Genomic DNA, 20,153 nt, shown 5'->3' with positions numbered 1-20,153 from the left:
GTGTGACTATCATGTCCTCGGGGTTCATTCATATTGTAGCATGAGTCAGAATTTCCTACCTTTTGAAGGCTGAAAAATATTCCATTGTATTTATACACCACACTTTGCTTGTCCATTCATCTGTCCTTGGACACTTGGGTTGCTTCTACCTTTTGGCTGTTGTGCATAATACTGCTACAAATATAGGGGTACACATATCCGTTTGAGTCTCTACTCTCAGTTCTTTTGGGTGTATACTCAGAAGTGGAATTGCTTGATCACATGGTAATCATATTTTTACTTTTTTAAGGGACCACCATACTATTTTCCATTTTCTATCCCCGCCCACAGTGCATGTGGCTTCTCATTTTTCCAAGTCTTCACCGGCATTTGTTATTGTCTGTGTTTTTTTTTTTTTAACTTGAATTTAAATTTTTTAATAGCGGGGATCCCACTGGGTGAGAGGGATTTCCTTGTGGTTTTGATTTACATATCTGTAATGATTAGAGATGTTGAGCATCTTTTCTTTTCTTTTTTTTTAAAAGATTTTATTTATTTATTTGACAGAGAGAGAGCGAGCACAAGCAGGGGGAGCAGCAGAGGGAGAAGCAGTCTCCCCGCTGAGCAGGGAGTCCCATAACGGGGGCTCGATCCCAAGCTGAAGGCAGACGCCCAACCGAGCTACCCAGGCGCCCTGAGCATCTTTTCTTGTAGCTTGAAATTCTTATATAAAATTAAATCTCAGTGGACGGGGGCATCTGGGTGGCTCAGTCAGCTAAACATCTGCCTTCGGCTCAGGTCATGATCTCGGGGTCCTAGGATCGAGCTCCGTCCCCATTCAGTGGGGAGTCTGCTTCTCCTTCTCCCTCTGCCCCCCCCTTGTGCGCATACACGCTCTCTCTCTCTCTCAAATAGATAAATAAAATATTAAAAAAAAACTTAGTGGACAAAACAGATCTAAGCATTCGTGCTGTTGTAAGGGAAGCCATCTAGCCTGGAAGCTTACCAGCGGATGTTGTGTCTTTGTTTTTTTTATGCAAGTGTTGTTTTAGCATCTGTTGTGTGTTAACCTCATCTGATCACAGGCTCTCAAAAACATATTTGTATCTCATGGAAAGTAAAGGTTCTATGGAACGCAGTTTGGGAAACACTGATGCAGAGGCAGATCTTCAGTGGAAAGCCAGAGGGTTCCATCCCAGGCCCATCTAGATCAGCGTTTTTCATCATTGACTTAGAGGAAAACATTGATTGTCTGCTAATCCACACAGTGAGCTGTTCAGGCTCCAGTGGATTGGGGAATGCACTGGGCATCAGGGTCAGGATGTCTTGACAAGACAGAGAAATTATTCAAAATAACCATATGTGTCATTACAAGGGTGAATTGAAGGCCTTGCACTGACACTTAAACAACAAATCAGGAAACACTGCCTAAAGATAGGGAGTCATGTATGAAAGAAATTGAGGATGCTTGGTCAGTGGTTGGGATAATAATAATATTAACAATAATGATAGCTAACATGCATGACTTTACTGGGCCCTTACAATAATATGTGATATAGATACTGCTATCAATGCCCATTCAGCAGATGGAGAAATTGAGGCTCATGCAGGTGAAGTAACTTACCTAGGGTCACATAGCTAGCTAGTTGGTGACAGATCTTGAATCAATGACAGGACCTCCCCTGAGGCCTGCTGGCTCCACGCCGGCCAGACCCCGATGGGAATGCTGTGTTCATTCCTTTCAAGCTCCTGTTGGATGCATGGGGAACGGCCACAGGGAAGTTTGGCCTAAAGTAGACCAGGAGGCCATGTTGATAGTGAGCTCCCCATGCCTGGGATGTGTAGGCAGAGGCCGGAAGACCCTGGCAGTGCCATTGTGGTGAGGATCCCAGCATCAGATGGAGACTAGGGTAAATTCAATTTAAGGTCTCTCCTTCCTCTGCAATTCTATAATTCTGCCATAGCAACTTACTACTTGAAAGCCAAGTGTGTGATATGGGAGAACTCTATTTTTTACGCACTGCATGTGTGCGTTATTTATAATACTTTGGGGTTTCTCCTGTGACAAACGTGTACACTGTATGTATTCCCAGGTTTTAGGACTTGTGACAGATTTTACATGACCATTTAGGTTTTACATTTCAGCTGATTATTGAGACAGTTATAGTTATTGTACACTTATATTTATGATACAGGGTTCGTCGTATTTATGATGTACTGGATGCCCAGTCATTGATCAGAAACCCAAGCTGAATATCTTACGTTGTTCCTGTGGGAAAACATGTCCTGCTTTATTCATTTTATGATGTGGCTTCAGAAACTCAGAGAATTTACTTGGGGGGAAGTTCCCTCAGTCGCCAGGTTCAAAAAAATTCCCGTATATTTAGACGTAACGCTAGGTGGCTGGGATGAGTTTCTCAAAGTTTCTGTGCCTCAGCTTCCTCATTTAGGGCTGAGGGGGAGACTTGCCCTTCCCAGCGTGCTGAGGCCATGCGTGTGAGTACCTTACTCAGTGGTGCATCTTCCCCCACTTTTTCTCCTCTGTGGTGTTGATGGCACTGCCTTGGGAACCACTAGCCTTGAAGGCTGGCAGCTTGCTGGGGGTGCTCCAGCTTTTGGGGTTCTTCCCAGGAATCCTCTTGCCAAGCAGCTTCTTTTCAGCAAACTTAGGATTTTGCTCGGGACCTCTAAACTAAACTAGTTTCACCTTAAATAAAAGAAATCAATCTTTGCAGCTGAGCTGTTGCTATGACATTGATTTGGCATAAATTTTCGGACAGCTTGGCTAATAAACATCAGGGAAAATGATCTGCGAGGGGTTCAGGGCAGGCAACCAGGGAGGAGGGACATTCTGGCCTCCCTCCCCTGCCTCCCTTCTGCTCCTAGCCCGAGCCCCTTGTCAGTGGGAGGGCGGCAGCAACCTCAAGACCCAGGCTAGGCCGACCTGATGTGTGTGATGGATTTGGAGAAGTGGGGAGGCTGTGGGGCCTTCTTGAGACTCTTGGGTGCTCAGACCAGCCGGGCAGAGCAAGGAGAGGCCTGCCTCTCTTGTCCTGATGCCCACCCCCTTAAGTATGAATCTCAGCCCCTGAGCTTGTGAGCATGGGAAGGTGAATTAATCTCTCTGCGTCTTGGTTTTCTCACCTGGGAAACTGGGGATACTTCTGGCAGGCATCGTGTGAGATACAGGGACAGTACCACCCCCAGTCAGCGTACCAGTACCTGTCAGCTACGGAGACCACAGTGGGGGGGTTCAAAGGAGCTGTCCGCCAGGTACCCAGAACTGTCAGCTAGGGCGACCACAGTGGGGGGGTTCAAAGGAGCTGTCCGCCAGGTACCCAGAACTGTCAGCTACGGTGACCACACTGGGGGGTTCAAAGGAGCTGTCCGCCAGGTACCCAGAACTGTCAGCTACGGCGACCACAGTGGGGGGGTTCAAAGGAGCTGTCCGCCAGGTACCCAGAACTGTCAGCTACGGCGACCACAGTGGGGGGGTTCAAAGGAGCTGTCCGCCAGGTACCCAGAACTGTCAGCTACGGCGACCACAGTGGGGGGGGGGTTCAAAGGAGCTGTCCGCCAGGTACCCAGAACTGTCAGCTACGGCGACCACACTGGGGGGTTCAAAGGAGCTGTCTGCCAGGTACCCAGAACTGTCAGCTACGGCAACCACAGTGGGGGGGTTCAAAGGAGCTGTCCGCCAGGTACCCAGAACTGTCAGCTACGGCGACCACAGTGGGGGGGTTCAAAGGAGCTGTCCGCCAGGTACCCAGAACTGTCAGCTACGGCGACCACACTGGGGGGTTCAAAGGAGCTGTCCGCCAGGTACCCAGAACTGTCAGCTACGGCGACCACAGTGGGGGGGTTCAAAGGAGCTGTCCGCCAGGTACCCAGAACTGTCAGCTACGGCGACCACAGTGGGGGGTTCAAAGGGGCTGTCCGCCAGGTACCCAGAACTGTCAGCTACGGCGACCACAGTGGGGGGGTTCAAAGGAGCTGTCCGCCAGGTACCCAGAACTGTCAGCTACGGCGACCACAGTGGGGGGTTCAAAGGAGCTGTCCGCCAGGTACCCAGAACTGTCAGCTACGGCGACCACAGTCGGGGGGTTCAAAGGAGCTGTCCGCCAGGTACCCAGAACTGTCAGCTACGGCGACCACACTGGGGGGTTCAAAGGAGCTGTCCGCCAGGTACCCAGAACTGTCAGCTACGGCGACCACAGTGGGGGGGTTCAAAGGAGCTGTCCGCCAGGTACCCAGAACTGTCAGCTACGGCGACCACACTGGGGGGTTCAAAGGAGCTGTCCGCCAGGTACCCAGAACTGTCAGCTACGGCGACCACAGTGGGGGGGTTCAAAGGAGCTGTCCGCCAGGTACCCAGAACTGTCAGCTACGGCGACCACAGTGGGGGGTTCAAAGGGGCTGTCCGCCAGGTACCCAGAACTGTCAGCTACGGCGACCACAGTGGGGGGGTTCAAAGGAGCTGTCCGCCAGGTACCCAGAACTGTCAGCTACGGCGACCACAGTGGGGGGTTCAAAGGAGCTGTCCGCCAGGTACCCAGAACTGTCAGCTACGGCGACCACAGTCGGGGGGTTCAAAGGAGCTGTCCGCCAGGTACCCAGAACTGTCAGCTACGGCGACCACACTGGGGGGTTCAAAGGAGCTGTCCGCCAGGTACCCAGAACTGTCAGCTACGGCGACCACAGTCGGGGGGTTCAAAGGAGCTGTCCGCCAGGTACCCAGAACTGTTAGCTACGGCGACCACAGTGGGGGGTTCAAAGGAGCTGTCCGCCAGGTACCCAGAACACAGTAGGTGCTCTGTGAACAGGTGTTACTATTCTGGGGTGCGCACTAATGAGCTTTTGGGCCCCCACCCTCAAGTCCTGGACCCTTCATCTTCTTCATGCTTGTGTCCTGCTTCCGGCCCCACCGCGGCTCCAGGATGACCCATCGTCCCTTCCCCGGTGTCCCTTAAATTCGCCAGTTCCCGGTCTCAGAGTTCAGGGTCCTTGACTTCTGCTGCGCAACCCCTTACCTGCTGCTGGCCTCTCTGGGCTCACTGGGTCACCGTCCCCAGGTTGCAGGGGTGTGGCAGGGTCTCCACCCAGTTCTACCGCCTGACTTGTCTGCCCTGAAGAGGATGCTCTCACATGCATAACTGCATTTTTCATAGTGTGTTAGCAACGAAATTACTGGTTAATAGGAACCTCAAATAAATAACTCTTACCCACATCTGCTTACTGGTAGGTGATGAGGAAGAAACAAATGTGTTTTTGAAAAGTAAGACATTTCCCCCAACATGATTTCTGTCTCTGGTCATAAATGTCAGAGATAAATGAATCTGTTTTATTAAGAATCAGCACACTGGTACAGGGAGGCATCTGCTGGGCCGTGAATCATGGAGCCCCTGGCACCCCTGCCCCCTATACTGTCAGTGCCTGCAAGCATCGCCTTCCTGCTTGAGTACTGGGAGCTTTGAAGAGCTAGGTCAGCCTTCACATCCCCACTGAAGCCAGGTCCTTCCAGGTGCTGTTGGTGCAGATGGCTTTCGTGCCCCAGCATGACCTTCCCCCAGATCTTGACCCCAGCTGTGCACCCCATTCTCAAACCCAGAGGCAGGCAAGGCTGAGCTGGCACCTCAGCTCTATGCTGTGTGACTGCTAGGGAATTGCTTGCACTCTCTGAGCTTCCATTTTCTCAGCTATAGAGTGGGAACAATGCTCAAGGCTGATTTTCCCATTAGGCTTGGCAGGGACAGTGCAGGGCCCAAGGTACTTAAGTACGGGCTGTGGTAGGCAGAATAATGGCCTTCCAAAGATGCTCATTCTTCATCCCTGGAAACCGAATATGTTATACTGTGTGGCAAAGGGAAATTAAGGTTGCAGAGGCATTAGGGTTGCTGGTTAGCTGACCTTTAAGTAGAGAGATTACTCTGGATTATCCTGGGGCGGGTGTCCAGTGTCATCCCAAGGGTCCTTAGATGGGCAGGAGAGTAGGTGGGCTTTGAAGATAGAGGTAGGGCCACAGACAGGAATGTGGGTGCTTCCAGAGGCTGGGAAAAGCAGGGGAGGGTACTCTCCCCTGGAGCCCTCTGGAAAGGATTGCAGCCCTGCCACACCTTGGTTTAAGCCCGTGGAGACCCATTTCGGACTTCTGACCTCCAGAACTGTAAAATAATACATTTGTGTTGTTTGAAGCCACTAAATTTATGGTAGCTGGTTATAGCAGCAATAGCAAATGGCTACCGGGGCCCACAGAACTGTTCTAATTTCTTTTTAAATCAGAAGAAAAGTAAATGTAATCCAGACCGGATTATATTCATCTTTATACCAACGCAGTTGTAAGATACAATTTTTAACCGTTTGGTTTCTGGAGGAAGGTGCCCACAAAGGCAGAAGTACTGAGGGCCCGTGAAAGTCAGAAAGCAATTCTGACACTTGTTGCCTCATAGCCTGCAAGGGGCTTAAATCGGGGGACGTTGGCAAGGCACCTCCTAGAGTTTGCAGCTCCCACGGGTGGGGGAGGTGGAGGCAGTCAGAAATGCTGGGAGCAGTTTTTCCGGTTGTGGTCTCTTTCCTGTTCTAGTATCTGGGATCCCCACTGGGGGGCTTCACTGTCCTGAAACTTTGTACCCCACCGCTGGAACCCTTCATCTCCTGTCTGGCACCTCACGGACCTACGAGGCCTGGGGGGCCCCAGCCCTGGCTTGCTGTATAGTTAACTGGAGGCCCTTCCTCCTGGTCCATTGCTGGGTCTCCAGTAATAATACAGTTGACTGAGCACCTGCTCTGTGCTTGGACTTGAGGTTAGGGGTCCGAAAGTTCATTACCACACGCCCCAGAATAGTAACATCTTTGAGTCCTTGAAACCACCAAATAAGAAAGGTACAGTAATCCCAGTCCAGCATCCCACCAGGAGCCTGGTGACTCTGTCCTGCCCAGCAGAGTTCCCCCGATGTCTCCGATGTGGGAGTCACCAGGGAACTTGTGAAAAACACAGTGCCCCAGCCCCAGTGAGCCCCAACCTCCTGGGAGGGCCTCGAGGCCGCTGTATGGTTAACAAGGACGCAGGTGATTCTGTCCTCAGTCTGGGAGACCCTGCCACACTGGTCAGTTTGCAAGGGAAGGGGACAGACATTGGACTTGGGCATGTTCTGTGTGCCAGGTGCCAGGCTAAGCATGGCCACACTGTGTCCTCATAGCCATTTGTCAAGGGGGTAACAGCCCCATTTTAGAGATGGGAAAAGCTGAGGCCCCAAGAGGCAGCAGCAGAACTGAAGCCATGGAGGCTGAGGCAGGGGCAGGTAGAGTACAGGGTCCTGGAGCTGAGAGCTGCACCAGAAAGTGGGGCCACACCACAGGGGTCCTGCCTTGAGGTGGATGTGGAGGCCCAGAGGCTGGGTTTCTCTTCCTGACCCTGATGCACTGAAGCTCAATGTGACTGAGCCCATCCCTTCCCTCCTCAAGACTGCATGCGCCTGTATGGGCCCGATGCAGGCCCTGCAGTTCAGCCCCAGCTAGGTTGTGGGTGCGTGCGCATGTGGCACAAGCACCTGAGAGCCCCCTTTGGGCTGGGGTGGGGTCCATCCTCACTTGGAATGGTTCCTACAAGATCCCTTTCGTAAGTTCCGCTGGGGCCCAGGTTCACCTGCCCACAGGGACACGGGCATGGCAGGACCAAATGGGTGGGAAGAGCGCCCCCTGCAGGGGCTGGCAGGTGTAACACCAGCCCTCGCTTGCAGGATGCACCCCCCACCCCCCAGCGGTCCTGGGCTCTGACAGACTCACCTGCTCGCCAGCATGTTCCCTCTCCCTTAAAACAATTGTTGAAGTATAACATGTACACTGAAGGCCACACCTCTGAAATGTACAGTTCAGTGAGAAAGGAAAGAACTCCAGCAGCCCAGAAATTCTCTTCGTGACCCTTCTAAGTCTGTGTCTCCCTCCCTCCCCACCCGAGGTCACCATGCTCTGGACTTCTAACAGCACAGGTTAGTGTTGCCGGCTCTAGAATTTTCTGGAAGGGAGTCATGCAGTCTGCTTCCGTCTCTGGCTAGCTTCTCTCCCTCTTTTTGCGTGCCAGGAAGCTTTCGTTCCTGTTGCTGTGTGTGTCCGTACTTGCTTCTTTAATCACGGAGTAATATTCCATTGTATCCCACATGGAATATACCAGTCTATTCTTTGGTTGATGGATATTTTGGGTTCTTTCCTGTTTGGGACTATTATGGAAGGTCAGAGCATTTCTTTGCCCTGGGTGTTTTTGCAAATGTCCATGAGCTTTGGAAACGTCCCGTTTCACACCCAAGCTGGTCGTCTGCCCCTCCGCTTCTCCCCGCGGCACCCGGAGAGGCCTAGAGGTGACTCTGGCATCTGCTTTGTGGCCAGGGCGCTGGACAGGCTGGTGTGTTTGTTTCCCTGGGTCCTGTCATTGCCGTTCCCCACCCAGACCGTCATCTGGGGGTTCCCAGTTAGCGCCTGGGTGTTCCTGCGCCGTCCCTGTCCCCGCACCCTGCGTTTCTGACTTTTAGTCAGTCTTTATGGCCATCTATGTGCTTCTGAACAGCCTTTGTAGATGCTTGTCTCTGGAGTGTGGAGATTCATCCAAGACAAAACTGGAAGGCCATTGCCTGCAGAGAAGCAGCTCTGCTTTAGGTCGGGGTGTACTTTCTTGGCTGTCTTTCTGAAATGCTTCCGGTGTGGACACTGCTATCTGTATTAACAAGCTGGTGCAAGCTTGAATGTGCTCATCTGTGTACTTGTGTGAGAGTGTGCCAGCCCGTGTGTGTATGTGTGTGTGTGTGTGTGAGTGCGGGCCAGTGTGTATGTCTGTGTCAGTCAGCATGTATGCATGACTGTGTGGGTGTGCACCGGCTCACATGTGCAGTCCTGTGTGTGAACTTGTGTTCACATGCATGGCCATCAAGGACTGTCTTCCACACTGTTTTCTTGTCTTAAAAGAATCCCTGCTCTGGAGAATCCCTCCTGCCCCTGCTTTGTCAACTCTGGGCTCTTGGCCAATAAAAGCCAGCAGCGAGGGCACATCTCCTTCTGTTGATGGGGAAGAGCCTGGGCCACACATTGGATATTCTGCCTTTGACCTGGTCATGGTCATGGGCAGAAGGGTATCTCTGCCTCCGCCTTGTAGAGGCTGTTGGGACAGGAGCCTGAGGGCGGTCAAGCTGCGCTTGGACGAGCAGGATGAGGGGCTGTTCCTTAATGTTGTGGGAGTAATAGGCATCAGAGAGATGGTGAAGGCTTATGGGCCAGACACGGGTTCAAGTTCAGGCTTCAGCATTTATTAGCTGCGCTGATTTTGGGAAGATCACTGTACCTCTCTGAGCCTCAGTTTCTCCTCTGCCAAATGGGGATAATGAGAACTGCCTGAGGAAGAGCAGTGGCCCAGGATAAAGCTGGAGAGGAAGGGACCTGTAGGCCCCCGTGGGAGCAGGAGTTTCATCCCAAGTCCAACAGTGGAGACTGCTGGAGCAGCACTGCCCCACAGAACTTTCTGTGGTGGTGGAAACATTCTGTGTCTGAGCTGTCCTATAGAGCACCCCTTCTCTGTGTGCTTTCTGAGCACTTGGAGTGTGGTTAGTTTTGTTTCATTTTAATTACTTTAAATTCAGATAGCCCTGTGCGACTACTGGCTCCTCTATCGGATCGACCACCATAGGGCAGCACTAGAGGATTTCAGGCCGTGGAAGGGGCACAGTCCCATTTCTTACGAACAGTAATGCCAGGGCAGCTCTTCTTCCTCTCCCCCTCATTTTTGAAATTTTCTCTTCTGGCCAATGAACGCCAAGCCTGGGAGCTACTGACCTTCTCCACAAGGACACTAGAGGGCAGCAGTGGGTACGAAATGCCCAGCACTTCCTCAGTGCCCAGCGCAGGGTGGCTCCCGAAATCCCCTCTCCAAGTCCTGCTTGGGGCTAGCGGCCCGCCAGCCTCGGGAGAAGGGCCGGAAGAACCGGCTCTGCTGAGCTTTGTCTTCTTTGCCCCAAGTGGAGGGGAAGAGGGGCACGCGGCTGCTCAGTAAGCAAATCCGAGTCCAGGATGAAAAGCCTTGTTTGTTGGTCTCTGCAGGAGCTGGGCTCTGGGTTGTCCAGCTTGCTTTGTTCTAGGACCAAGTTCAGCAGGAAGCAGAGGGAGAAAGAACAGCCTTGAATTTGGGGTCAGGAGGCTCAAGTCTGAAGCCCGGCTCAGCTGCCTGCTGCGGTATCTTAGGAAAGCTGCTTGGCAACTCTGGGCCTCAGTTTCTTTGTGACCTGCCGTCACAGCGGTGATGAGAAAATGCCACCTCTCCTGTCCTGGCAAGGAGCTTTGTCCGAGTAGCCTCATCTTCTCCCCTCAGCTACCTGATGGGGCCCGGATGACAATACCCCAGTTTGCAGCTGAGACTGTTGAGTCCCTGGCAGATGAGGCGAGTTACCCCGATCAGAGCTGGTGAGCGGCAGGGTCAGGATTCGAACCCAGGTCTTACTCCAAAGTCTGTGCTCTTTCTCCTTAGCATGCCAGCCTGTGTGGGTCCTTTCCCTCTCAGATGGTGGGGATGGAGATGCTGGTGACAGTGAGGAGGAATGCACAGCCTGAGTCTCTTCCAGCTGCAGTGAACGGCTTACTGTCGCTGCCCTGGGTTTCGGTGTCCTCATCTGAGCCGAAGGCAGACACTCAACAACTGAGCCACCCAGGCGCCCCTCAGTGTCCTCATCTGAAAAGTGGGGCTAATGCTATAGTCAGCCTCAGAAACTTATCATGAGGATTAAAACAGGATTTTCAGGGGTGCCTGGGTGGCTCAGTTGGTTAAGCGTCTGACTTGGGCTTAGGTCATGATTTTAGGGTTGTGTCGGCCCCCCCACTCCGCCCCCCACTCAGCAGGGAGTCTGTCCCTCTCCCTCCGCTCCTCCCCTCACGCACGCCACAGGCTCTTTCTGTCTCTCTCTCAAATAAATAAAATCTTAAAAAAAAAAAACCCAACCCCCCAAACCCCAGGATTTTCACTGTATACATGTCTTACAAAGTGGGCAATTGGTCAATATTTAAAAAGCAGCAAGCATTCAGATAAAGGAGGCCTGTGAAGTTGGGAATGCGTCATGGGGTAGGCGGTACTGCAGCCTCTGAAAGCTATGAAAGCCCCCGCGTTGGGGGGGGGGTAGGTAGCAGAGCGGCCAGTGGAGGGGACCCGGGGGCCGGCGAGCAGTCTGGAGGATGGCAGAGGACCTTTGTCGTGGAAACTGGGTGGGGCAGCCCATGGGAAGTGCTCAGTAAATATTTTGGTTTATGTTCTCCGGGCCCTGTCTCTTACTGTGGAAGGGAGGGCGGGGCCCAGCATAGTGAAAATTGCAGAGAATGAACATCATTTTTTTCCATCCCCGTTTTGTGGGACACCACCCGCCGATCACACACGCTGCTGGGGTGACTTCTCTGATCCCTTCAGCATCTCCCAGGCTCTGTGTTCGGGTGTGGGGCATCCGTTCCCTCCTCCTGAGTGCGGCACAATGTTTCTGGCCTCTCCGGTCCCTCCATCATGTTGTTCCTTCTGTCCCCTCTTCCTAAGGTCCCCCTTGCTCCTGAGTTGAGCTCCAGGTGGGGTTTCCTGTTGTTCCCCTGCTGGATGGCAGTGGGGGCCCTGGATGGTGAAGGTGGAGGCAGGGCGCCGGGGAGAGAAGCCCTCCGTGTGCGCCTGCTTCAGGGCATAGTATCTGAAAGCCATCAGAGCTGTCACGCCTTGCTGGTGTTTCTCACAAACTGTGTTATGTGCAAGAGGGGCTGCTCCTCCTTCCCCATGACTTCTAGGAAAACGTGTTCTGCCTGCTGGTAAGGGAGGCTTGCGGGTGGAGGGGGAGGGGTGGGCAGCGCCAGGCTGCGGGAAGGGGCATGGAGACAAACTCCTTCCCCTAGCCTTGAAGCTGTCCACGACCTGATGGAGGATGGGCGGAGACCTTGTCTGTCTTCCCGTGGGAAACGGGGTCCTTCCAGGCTTCTAGGAGCCCGTGCCCCCTCTGGGAGAGGCAGCCATATGGCTCGCCGCCCTCTCCTGGGCTTCAAACATCTGGCACTCACAGAGATCCTGCCATCTGCGCAGCCTTGCTGGGAGCTTAGGGATATTTCCATTCACCCCCTCCTTTGGGGCAGATGGGGCCCAGGGCGTCAGGGACCCACACAGCCAGGGCTCCTGTCTGCTGTCCCTGGACCCACTCCCCTGCCCTGCCATCAGTGCGTTTGTGGGATCTAGTGACTTCTGCCAGGGCACCCTGAGTGCTGCCCCCTGTGCTGAAGTAACTCCCCTGGGGAGCAGGGTGAGCCCAGAGAGGTTGTGCTAACTTGCCCAGGGCCACACAGCCTAGATAGACCATGTCTGCTCTGGGCTTGGCATTGGGGTCCTGGGGCAGTGCTCTGCTCCGTCCGCAGTCCCACCCCCAGGTAGCACCTGTTTCCTCCTGGCCGGGGGGACTCCTCCCTGTCCCCGGGTCTCTCCAGTTTCCCACTCCCCTGCTGCTGGAGATTCTAGTTGCTTACACTCTCCCCTCTCTTCCCTCTGTACAGAGAAGAAGTGAATTGTTTAGGGGACATGGAGGCTGGGTTTTATGCCTTTTATCTCTCTCTCTGAATTTGAAGAGGGAACATAGCCACAGAGAGGTTTTTCTTTCCAAGAAATGATATTGTCTTTGCTCTCCTCTTTTTCATGTAGGAGCATGGGAGCTGGGAATTAATTTGTACTCCAAGAAGGTGAGAAAAAGTCTCCGCCATCTGCTTGACCTTGAACTAGGGAACAGAATACCAAAGTTATTGATGGATTGATCGGTTCATTCAAGTATTTATTCAGTGTCACCCATGGACTAGGTGGCCTGAGGGATGTAATGGGGAGCAAAGGGCAGAGTCTCTGACGGGGCATCTTCTGTGTAAAAGCCGGACTCTTTCTTTCTTTCTCTCTCTCTCTCTTTTTCTTTCCTTTCTTTTCTTTCTTTCTTTCTTTCTTTCTTTCTTTCTTTCTTTCTTTCTTTCTTTCTTTCTTTCTTTCTTTCTTTCTTTCTTTCTTTCTTTCTTTCTTTCTTTCTTTCTTTCTTTCTTTCTTTCTTTCTTTCTTTCTTTCTCTTTCTTTCTTTCTTTCTTTCTTTCTCTTTCTTTCTTTCTTTCTTTCTTTTTTCCTTCTCTTTCTTTCTTTTCCTTCTCTTTCTTTCTTTCTTTCTTTCTTTCTCTTTCTTTCTTTCTTTCTTTCTTTCTTTCTTTCTTTCTTTCTTTCTTTCTTTCTTTCTCTTTCTTTCTTTCTCTTTCTTTCAGGATTTTATTTACTTATTTGAGAGAGAGAAAGAAAGAGAGCAAGCACAAGCTGAGGGGAGGGGCAGAGAGAGAAGCGGACTCCGGGCTGAGCAGGTAGTCTGATGAGGGACTTGATCCCAGGACCCCGGGATCATGACCTGAGCTAAAGGCAGATGCTTAACTGACTGAGCCACCTGGGCGCCCCCAGCCTTGTCTTTTTCTATCCACTTTTCACTCAGTTGCCAGAGGGATTGTCCTAAAACACAAATCCAATGACATCATGTGTTTCAACCCTCCAGGGCCTCCCTGTTCACTTAGGTCAGGGGAAATACGAACTCCTCATCAGGGCCCACCACACCCTGTGTGACCCACCCTCTCATCCCCTCTTCATGCCATCTCCTTCCCTCCCCTCCCCCTGCCTCTCCCATCCAGCATGGTCTGCCTCATTCAGCCCAGAGTTACCCATGCTAACAAATTCAGGGAGAGCTCTTCTGTCCAACCCAGGACCAACTGTGCTAGAGAATTCAAGATGTTCTACACCAGCTCCGTCCAATAGAAATATAATGTGTGCCACAGATTCAAAATTTTCTAGTAGCCACATTCAAAAAGGTAGAAAGAAACAGGTGAAATCAATTTTAATAATATTTATTTAACTGAATAGATAAAAAATATTATCGGGCGCCTGGGTGGCTCAGATGGTTAAGCGTCTGCCTTCGGCTCAGGTCATGATCCCAGAGTCCTGGGATCGAGTCCCACATCGGGCTCCCTGCTCCTTGGGAGCCTGCTTCTCCCTCTGCCTCTCTCTCTCTCTCTCTGTCTCTCATGAATAAATAAATAAAACCTTTAAAAAAATATTATCAACATATAATCAATATAAAATTATCAATGAAATAATCTCACCTTTTTGTATGTTATGTCTTTGAAATTTGCTGTGTATTTCATATTTATAGCATATCTCAATTCAGGTGTTAATATTTCATTGGGAAGACTTGATTAGTATTGAGATTTCATAAAATGTAAATTGAATTAAAGTGAAATGAACATTTCGTTCCTTAGTTTCACTAGTCACATTGCAAATGTTCAAATGTATGTGACTAGTGGCTATTGTTTCGGATTGCATGGTTCCACACTGTTCTACCCAGTGTCCATGCTTTCGTCCAGGATGGTCTGCATGTCTGTTCTGTTTCTCAGCAGTGGCAGTATTGACTTCTTGAATGGGTAATTCTTTGTTGGGTTTGGGGGTGGCTGTTGTATACAATGCAGGATATTTAGCAGCATCCTTGGCCTCTACCCATTATATGCCAGTGTGCTTCTCCCCACCGAGTGGTGACAATGAAAATGTCTCCAGACATTAACAGTGTCCCCTGAAAGGTTAAATCACCACCAGTTGAGAACCACTGGTCTATATTGCCCAACCTAGGACGCTCCATGCTGTCAAATCCAGGGTAGTCTATACTTTCCAGCCCAGCACTACCCCTGTTTTCACATTCACTGGTCTATGCAGATTAATCCAGAACTACACTTGCTGTCAAATCCAGGATAGCTAGCCTGCCTAGTTCACGATTGTCCATATTGGTCACCCCAGTTGTCTATACTGTTCTATATAGGATTCCTCACCCTGCTTGATCTGGGGGGATCTACACCAGAAGTCATGATTTGGTGCCCCAAGAACAAAACTAGATCTACAGATTGGTTCTATGTGGCTTACAAAATGTTTAAGAATATTTGAATTCATTGCCAGCATTTTAAAAATCAGATTTCACATAAAAATCTGGCTTTCTTGCTTATCTGGAAAGCTGCGGCCTCAGTGAGACCCTGTTCCCACTTAGCAACTATTGGTTGGAATGGAGTCCTGATTTTCCCTTACGTGGGGGCACGTGCTCTCTCCACTTTGTGTTTATGATGCCTTCATTCAGCTTGTTTCACATAATAGGGATACCTGCCTATGCCCTCTGGGGGGCTTTTGAGTCTTTGACCCCAGGCTGACACAGGTCTGTACACTGGTCAGTCCAGGCTGGTCTAGGAGAGAGGTCCTGAAGAGGCCTGCATATTGGAATCAACCATGCAGCTTCTGAAATATATGGATTCTCAGGCTCATCCCAGCCTCAGACTTTCTGAAGTAGGAACTGAGTGGGGGCGGCATGTGTGTTTTAAAAAAGTTTTCATTTTAAGAAAGTCTCGTGGTACCCTGATAGACATGTCATCAATATAAAAATCTTGGTGACATTTGTCTAGACGGACCACCCCCCGTGTGGATTATTGACAGTGGAATCGTCTGTCTGGAGGCATCTTGGGTGTCTAGCTGGGCTTTGTGGTTGCTCACAGGTTCCTGGCATCACTGCACAGCAAGGCAGCCCTGGAGCTTGGATGTCACTTTGCTGACCCAGAGGACTGCAGAGGCCATAGTTTGTGGATTGAATTGGGCAGAGGGTCCCCTCCTTTGCATGTGGCTTGTTCCTGAATTGGCTCTAAGTACGTGGTCTATCATTTTGGGGCTTACGGACCAGGAGGCTGACTTGGATTCTCGCTGTGGAGGATGCTGGAGTACTCGGCCCAGTTCCCCACTTCAGGGCTCACACCGCTATCCCTCAGCTGCTGAGTACCTCATTTCATAGCTGTAGCATTCACTGAGAATTACCCTTGAGTGGTGGCAACTTCCATGTACAACATTATGCTCCTACTCGATAAAAGCCTGTGGCCAGTGAACTTGAGGCCTGGCTCCTTGCCTCAGTCTGGGGCCTTAGCTGCCCCAGAACTCTTGTAGCATTGGCTGAGGCCTCATTCGCCGCTGCACTGCAGGTGAGCCTCTCCCTCCTCTCAGCCTTGCCTTCCTCCCTTCCTTACCAGGCTGTCTCCCTGAAATACTTCCCGGTAAACCTCCCATATGCAAGTATCCATCCGAGAATTTGTTTCCAGGGAACCCACTCTAAGATACCCATCTCCTTGGCAGTTCTTTGCTAAGACCTGGCATCTTTTCAGCACCAAGAAAATCATCTTAGAACATCTGGGTCTTTTTATGGCTGGAAATTCCATAGAAAAATGGGCTCTCCAGCTGTGGCTCATGGCTGAGCGTCTGCTGTGTGCTGAGCAAGTCCCTGGATCATTTGGATACTGTTGCGGCCACCTCAGATGTTGATATAAAACAAGGAGAGGCAGTGAGAAGTACATTCCATTTAAATAATCAAGCCAAATCCAAATGCTTGTACACCACAGCTGTTTAGAAGGAAACTGCTCCAGCTCCCTGGTTTTTTCCAACTGTGGGCCTTCTGTCTTTTCCAGACCTGTGTTTGTCTTCTGGTTTTCACTTAGAAGTGCAACCCCCAGGTTGCTGCCTCGTGCTTGAGCAATGCAGCCTGGAAAGACATGCCCTGTGGCCAGGGGAGCCCTTCATCTCATGCCCCCATGCTTGCCGCGAGAACCATATTTCCAAAAACCATGTCTGGCCTGGCTAGTCCCCTGCTCAGGAGCACCTGTAGGTGCCCCACCGTATATTCAGAATAAAATCCAAGTTCTTCGATCTGGGATTCGGGGCCAGCCACGGTCAGGTTCCTCTGTAATGCCTCAGTCTCCACTCCAGCCAGTTCTCCTCAAGCATTCCAAGTTCCAGCCAAACCAATCACCTAAACCTTTCTTGAACATTCCCTGCTTGTTTGTATCTAGGTATCAGTGGATATGCTGCTCCCTGTACCTAGAACTCCCCTGTACTTTGTGTGATTGGAGAACTTCTATTCATCTCTCGAAAAAAGCCACTTTGAACATCACCTCCTCCACGAAGCCTACCTTCACTGCTCCAGACAGAGTTAATCTCTTTCCCCCACTGGGCTTCCACTGCATGGAAAGCCCTTTCTTAGCATAGCACCACTTTCATGCCCTTGATATTTGCTTTTGATGGGGGATAATGGACAGTTGTCCAAGTCAACCAGTGGTAAGAGTCAGGGTCTACATGGCCGCCTTTTATCACTTGGCTGGGAGTGGGCCCTATATCACAGGGAAGAGAGACACTCCTTTCAAAGTTGGGCATTTGTAAGTTTTAAGTGAAAAATTCACATTGTCCCAGGCATCTTTGGTTAACAGTTTATCCTAGATGTCTATTCCACTCTGGTCTGAATTCTGCTCTTCTGGTTGTCCCAGATGTTCTTGCTCTGGGACAGTATTGAGCTATGATAGAGATCTTGTATTAAAATAGAATATGAAAGGTTCAGGAAGAAAGTTCTACATCTCCCACCTTTCTTCTGGTCTCTGGCAGGCAGCATCAGGGCAGGGAGGTGTAGAGCAGCCCCAAGTCTTACCTTCCTTCTCTCCTTCTAGGGTATCACGTGAGAGTCTCCCCTCCCCCCCCACTTCCCCTGGCCCAGAGGCATGCGGTCCGATGATGTTCCCCTGTCCCCTTCCAAGGTCTTCCCCAGAGCTCTGCCTCTAAGGCACATTTGGATCCAGATATCGTTTGACTTCCAAGACGGAGGACACCTTGTGGTCACTATGTTCTTCCATTTTTTTTATTGGACAGGCACTTAGATCATGCTTACTGCATGCCAGGAACTTTTCTGAGCACTTCACATATTGTCACATACTGTTGTTGTTGGGCAAGCAGACTCTTGAGTCAAAGATGGAAGCTCAGGTTGTTGAGGAAGGAAGAAGGAGGGTGTTGGGATCACCACCGGGGAAGGGAAGGGACAGAAAGCAGGATTGGGCAGGGATCAGGCAGCCCCATGGGAAGCTCTGCAGAGTTGCCTGAGGGGAGACAGGGACGCCAGGCCTTTACACCCCTACGTTGACCAGTTATTAACACAGGCCACCCCTGGAAGGAGGCGTGACCTTGGGTGGTTCTCTGTAGCTGAGGCAGTCCCCCAAGAGGGCTGACAGCTGAGGGCTGTGCCTTTCTGGCAGCACGCCCCACAGCTGGGGAATCAGGCTTGCATTTCTGAGCGGAGGCACACCACAGCATTCACCACCCATATATGATCTCATTTAATTCTCACAATGATCTCGTGAAATTGGTATTATTCTCATCCTCATTTTACAAATGGAAAGCGAGAGAAGTTAACACTTTGCTCAAGGCCATGTGGCTAGTGCACGGCAGAGCTGGAATCCCAGTCTAGGCAGACCAGCTCCAAAGTCTTTGCTCATGAACCAGGCTTATGTTTTACTTAAGTCGCCCCAAGACCGCCCCAAGGTCCTGACTTCTAAAGAAGGGGCCCTGGGAATGCTTCCTAGGAGCCATATAGAATTAAAAATTATAAACTCCAAACACTTGAAAATCAGACTTGATTAAAATTGAGGCCAGAGGCTTCAAGCTTCAGTAGCAGGTGTCCTGAGAGGACAGAGCACTTTTGAGAACGCCAAACCCTGGATTAAGCATTGGCCTTTATTGAGATGGAGAAGTGCAGCAAATATTTATGTACAGTTACCATGAGATTCAAGTGAAATCTGTATTTATCCTGTATCTTGTCATCATAAAGTTGATTCTCTGTCCAAGTGTGCTTCCTAAGGGGACAAAGAGTATTCCTGAAATATTGAAAGGTTCATTTTAATAGTTCCAAGGACTGTGGACTTTATCATTTAAGACTGTGAATATTTGTGGTAGGGAACTAAATTTGCTAGAATGTTTGTAGAAAACTGTGTTTATTTACTTAAAGTTGTAAACTGATTTTGATAAGAGGTTGCTTTGCTCACCAGCTTTGTGAAGATGAGCCCATGTGGACCTTGCAGATCCACTTCTCATGAGCCCAACTGGCACAAAAGACTGTGCCTATTCTCAGCTGCGAGCACAAATAAAGCCTGTCATTCTTGTTGAAAGATTATTTTGCAAGAAAAATAAGTAAGTGCCTGAAAATAGAATACTTTAAAACATGGCGCAGAGCCTTGATTTTTTGCTGTTAGAGGTGCTCTGTAATTGGGGTCTTTCTGACTGCTGACTGGCTCAGTCATGACCCACATTGTAAGTTCAACCCTCTGGTCTTTGTTCTGTTACTGAGGTGGTTCAGTCTCGACTTGACGTCGGTTGAATTGTGTCCCACCTGCCCCAAAGTGTCCTAACCCCCAGTCCCTCAGAATGTGATTACAGAGGTAATCAAGTTAAAGTGAGATCATTTAGGTTGGGCCCTAATCCAATGAGACTGGTGTCCTTAGAGGAAGGGGAAATTTGGCCTGGTCCAAGCCAAGGAGAGAGGTCTGGGACAGATCCTTCGTTGGCCCTCAGAAGGAATCCACCCTGCCAAACTTTTGATCTCTGACTTCCAGCCTCCAGAGCTGTGAGACAATCCACTTCTTTTTATTTTTTTGAGATTTTATTTCTTTATTCGAGAGGGAGAGGACACGAGCAGTGGGGATAGACCGAGGGAGAGGGAGAAGCAGGCTCTCTGCTGAGCAGGGAGCCCGATGCGGAACTTGATCCCAGGACCCTGGGATCATGACCTGAGCCGAAGGCAGATGCTTAACTGACTGAGCCACCCAGGTGCCCTGAGACAATCCACTTTTGTTATTTAAGCCAGCCAGTTTGGGTTGCTTTGGTATTATAGCCCTAGCACGCTAATACTTTATTGGGGCACTGTTTGCTCTTATTTTAGTGCTCTGAATTTGGCAAGCCACGTCATTCTTTTCATCTTGCCTGTCCAGCCACAAAGGGGCAGAAGCCACTTCTTGATTTGAGTCCAAACTGCCGCACTGCTGGCTGGAAAACCATTCCACATACCGCCCCCCCCCCCACCCTGCTGTCCTATGTCGTTCAGAATCGGCACCGCCTGTGTGGCTCTGCTCATAGCAGGTAGCCTCATGCTTGCTCATGGGCACTCCTGCCACCCTCCCCCTGCTCTCCCTCTGCTCCCCTGACCTGCTGGCCTGACTGCCCCGTGCCCGCCTCCTGTAGGGCCCTCACCCCCCCCACGTCCCCTGATGCCTGCCCTCCGCAGCAGCTCAGTGTGCCC

Source organism: Eumetopias jubatus, unplaced genomic scaffold (genome assembly GCF_037043125.1).
Source record: "Eumetopias jubatus isolate StellerSeaLion01/CBP00866 unplaced genomic scaffold, mEumJub1_p1.0 scaffold_10, whole genome shotgun sequence".
In the NCBI taxonomy this organism is placed as follows: Eukaryota; Metazoa; Chordata; class Mammalia; order Carnivora; family Otariidae; genus Eumetopias; species Eumetopias jubatus.
Note: the sequence above shows the minus strand (reverse complement) of the source record.